The sequence below is a fragment of the Elephantulus edwardii genome, unplaced genomic scaffold, assembly GCF_000299155.1.
Source record: "Elephantulus edwardii isolate Elephantulus edwardi_28Jun2011 unplaced genomic scaffold, EleEdw1.0 scaffold00106, whole genome shotgun sequence".
Classification (NCBI taxonomy): domain Eukaryota; kingdom Metazoa; phylum Chordata; class Mammalia; order Macroscelidea; family Macroscelididae; genus Elephantulus; species Elephantulus edwardii.
The window spans coordinates 3,430,008-3,434,796 of record NW_006399856.1 but is presented as its reverse complement, the minus strand read 5'-3'; positions in this window follow the sequence as shown (position 1 = coordinate 3,434,796).

Here is a 4,789-nt window from a genome sequence, read left to right as displayed (position 1 = left end):
TATATATTATATATATTTACTTACAAAGTGTGTATAGATTGTTTTTCATATATTTTTAAAGGTCCTTTGCAGCAAATTTGCGCAGTGCATTATGTTGCTTGATTTCTTGACTACTAATTCCATGAACATTAATTGTGAGTCTAAGAAAATAGAAACTCTTAACACCTTCAATCTTTTCACTGTTTATCATAATGCTGCTTCTTTGCCTAGTTGTGAGGATTTATTTTTCTTCTTTGTGCTGAGAATCACACGATCCATACTAAACGCTACAGGGCTTGATCTTCATCAATAAGTACTAAAGTTCTTCTCGCTTACTGCAAGCAAAGCTTTGTTATCTGTGTGTGTCTCGAGTTGTTCATTAATCTTCCTTGAATCTTGATGCTATATTTTTCTTCATTGGTCCAGCTTCTCAAATTATTTACTTAGCGTACAGACTGACTAAGTATGGTGGAAGACTGCAACCCAGACAAACACCCTTCCTCATTTTAAATCACATAATAGCCCCTTGATCTAGTCTATCAATTATCTCTTGAAATATACACAGATTCCACAAAAGGCAATTACATTTTCTTACAGTTTTTCTAGATTTGCATTTTGTATGCTCCAATTCTGATTATTAATTGATGTTTCTGACTGTTTCTTCTCCTTTTGAGTCGTGGTAGTGGTACATTAACAAGTCAAAGTCCCTAACGTTTGCTCCATCCATGTCATTAAAATAAACTCTACTTTGAGGAGGTAGGTCTTCCCCAACGTCTTAAATGTCTTACAATCTGTCACCAAACAGCACTGTATCAGACAATGTTCCACTACAATTGAAAACGTTTTCATTAGCCACTTTTTTTAAAGTACATCACGAGGCCCATACTCTTAGTCCATTCTAATCTAAAAGTTTCACTAAAATCTGTCTACCATGAGTCGTCCTACCGGTATTTGAAACCAAGTGGCATTGCTTCCAAAACACACGAGTGTGCAAGCCACTGCGGTATGATAGTATTCTCTCATTTCTGTCAAGTGGGAGCTGACTTATAGCTGACCTTCCAGCAGGTTTTCAGAGACTACAGATTGTAAACAAGGAGTTTGTCCATCTTTCACTCATGGACCTGCTTGGTGGATTCAAACCATGGTCCTTTAGGTTGGCAGTGCAGCTTCTTACCTCTAGACCATAGAGCTCTCCTTGCTCGCTAAAAGTGAGGAAGCCTTAAAATGCTTGCTGCTGAAAATCAAAGACTATCCTCTTCAGTATGGATTACGTCTCAAGGGAGCTCCAGTGGCTTTAGTGGCAAGAAGTGGCACTGGAATCCTGAAGGGCCATGGTATGAGTCCACCAGATACTCCATTAGAGAAGGAGGGGAAATCTCCTCTTGAGCCAGTCAGATCTGATTTGATGGTACACAACAAGAAAAAAAATATATTTATTATATCTCAAAACAAAAACACCCCAAAAGTCCTCACAACTGGGTCAACAAGCAATATCATTATAAATGGAGAAATGATAGATGTTGTCAGTGATTTCATCTGGCTTGGATCCACAACCAGTACCCTTGGTACCAGCAGTCAAAAAATCAAGAGATGTATTACATTGTCTTGACATTGGGCAAGTCAACTGTGAGGGTCTTCTCCAAAATACTGAAGAGCAATGATGTCAATTTGAAGACTAAGAGACACCTCATTCAAGCCATAGTCTTTTCAATCTCTTGCTACACATCTGAAAGCTGGACAATGAGCAAAGATGACAGAATAAAAATTGACACCTTTGAGTTGTGTTGCTGGAAAAGACTGCTGGCTTTCCCATGGACTGCCAAAAGAACAAACAAATATGTCCTGGAAAAAGTGTAGCCAGAACGCTTCTTAAAGACAAAGAGGCAAAACTTCATCTCATATACTTTGGGCATGTTGCTAAGGAAAGGCTATTTTTTAGAATGGGACATCATACTTGGGAACGTGGAGGTCAGTAAAAGAGAAGAAGACCCCCAATGAGGTGGATTGACATGGTGACTGCAGCAATGGGCTCAAGTGTATCAGAGATGATGAGGATGGCACAGGAGAGGACAAAGTTCAGATCTGTTGTTCATAGGATCACTGAGTAGTATTTGCTTCAGTGTCTCCTAACAACATTATCAACAGTATGTCAAATTGAAAAATTGTAGAGATGTTCATACTGACTGCATATCGACTTTACATAAAATTGGATTTTGTATTCAAAGACTGCTAGTTTCCAGTGTGTGAGGCCCATAAATTTGGGCAGGTAATAAAACTGTCACAACAAGCTGTTATTCAGGATCACTTAGAAGAGTGACAATTAGATAGATAGATAGATAGATAGATAGATAATAGATAGATGATAGATAGATAGATAGATAGATAGATTGTTGTTATTGATTGCCTTCAAGTCAAGCATGACTCATAGTGACCCTATGAACAAAAAGCCTGAAGCACCTCTACAACTATCAAAATTTATCAAAGTTCATAGGGTTTTAGAGGCATGTTATTTAGGAAGTGAATGCCACTCCTGCTTCCAAAGTCTTATTAAAAATTCTAAGCAACTCAACTCAAAAGAAAGATTTCTTTAATAAGGAAAGCTTTTTTAGAAATAGGAAGTTAGTAAAGGTGGGAAGCAAGATTTTTTCCAGAGAAACCAAAAGGCTTGGAAGTTCAGTTTTGCATATAATGTAAATCCTGCAAGAGTACTGGACTGAGTTAGATTCTCCTCTTATTGGTGATAAGACAATGACCATGAGCCCAAGAGTGAATTCCACCATAAAAGAAATGGGAAGGGAAGGGCGCCTTGGGGATTAGTGTGTATACTGTTACATTGTTAACCAACCAGCAATAACAACTTCACTGCTGTCAAGTCAGAACCAACTCATAGCTGACTTTCTAGGAGATCTTCAGCAGCAGTAAATTGGACCAAAGGAAACTGAACCACCTGCCTTTTGGTTGTCAAGGCAACTCCTCACCCACTGGACTACCAGAGCTCCCTGACCAAGTAAAGGACATGGAAACTCAACAGATCTCCATCTAAACATTTAAAAAAAATTTGGAAACCAATTACAGAGAACGGGTTTTGAGAAATTGAGGAACATAAAAATTAGTCCCTTTTGAGTTGCAGCTTTCAGGGCCCAGTTCTATGATATGTGTATGGTCATAATATACAGAATAAAATGGTTAAGTAGTGCAAAAGGGTGAAAAGTTTTGGTAATGTTCAAAACAGGGAAATAAAAGCAATTAGAAGAAGTGGGAAGAGTTGGGGAAAGGTGAGATGACAGAGTGTAGAGAGGGGGAAAAAATCTCTCTTAATAAGTGGTATTTAAGCTCAATTAGGATATGTAGAATTCAGAGAAAGAGAGGAGCATCTTCCTCTACTGGGAACATGAAATACTTTAGTTCTTCTTCCATTTGGTGAAGGTGCTTGAAGGCAAATAACTGGAAGTCAAATCAGAAAGATAGGCTGGAGCCAGATCACAGAAGGCTCTGAATACCACTCTGCAAGATTTATTTATTGGCCAAGTACTTATTTTAGTGGTTTTAAAGATTTCGAGCTGAGGGTGAAGGGCAGGAATAAGCTTTATCTCTGAGCAGGTTAATTAACTGGATGGGATTTCATTGCTAACAGGTGGGAAGCAATCAATATTTTTCATTTCACGCCAGAAAGTTCTCAGCTCCTTAATAGATTTATTCTTTCAAATGAGGTTGTTTTCAGATATATTTCATTACATTCGGAGATGCTAGGGTCATATGAATTAGAAGAAGAGTAGAGGAATGAGAGTCTACAAAAAAATAGTCTTTGAAAGAAAATATTAGGAGAATAGAGCTGACACAGAGATTCGGAAAAGACTCATTATAGGGGCATATTGCATGTTTCTCCACTCAATACAGAGCTAATGGGATCCCTGTGCTGGATCCTAATGTTTCTTTTCCACTTAGATGCTATCAAATCTAGAAAAGCAAAATAAAGAACTTGAAAAATTAGAATTCCTGAGAAATAAGACAGGTTTGTGCTCAAGAACCCACGGCAAAGTAAATGTCAAAAGAGAGGTTAGAAATTAGATATTTCTAATACTCAGTAAAGTTTCTTTTCCATTGTCACACTTAACTCTTTTTAAACGTTACATTCCTCAAGAATAATTGCTGTTAACAGATAGATTATTTATAGCTGCCACCCTGGCCATACATCTCTTTCATATATACTTAGAAACACCTGGGCTCATTTTTCTTTCACAAAGTAGAAATTCCAGGTACAACCTAAGTCTACTAAAAAAAGAACTTCTTGGGATAAAATTTAGAAATCTACATTTTGACAAGTGCCCCTTGGGTAATTTTTAAAAAAAAATCCTCAAATCTTTAGATAGCTGGTGTAATTATTCACATTTTTAGAGAAGATGAAGTTTTAAGAAATTAAATTCAAGGTCATACAGTTGACAAGCATCAAAGCAGAGACCCTTACACTGTTCTCTCTGTTCATAAGCCTACGTTCTTCTCATTATACAGCACTGCTTTTTAATGCACACTCCCAGCTTCCACATGTAATCCCACATAGTGCATACTGGACTCAGTATGTGTGGATGTTATGTGTGATGTCAAAAGAGAACTCAAAATTTAGACTAAGGTGTGGAAGGCATCTTCTAAAATGACTATCATGATCTTGCCAACTGGTATTCACACATTCACGAGCTTTGTGTAATACCCTGACCTTAAATGTGGAGTAGACCTAATAACTTGTTTCTAATAAATATAATATAAATAATGGGATATCACGTTAAAACCAGATTACAAAAGATTGCAACCTCCA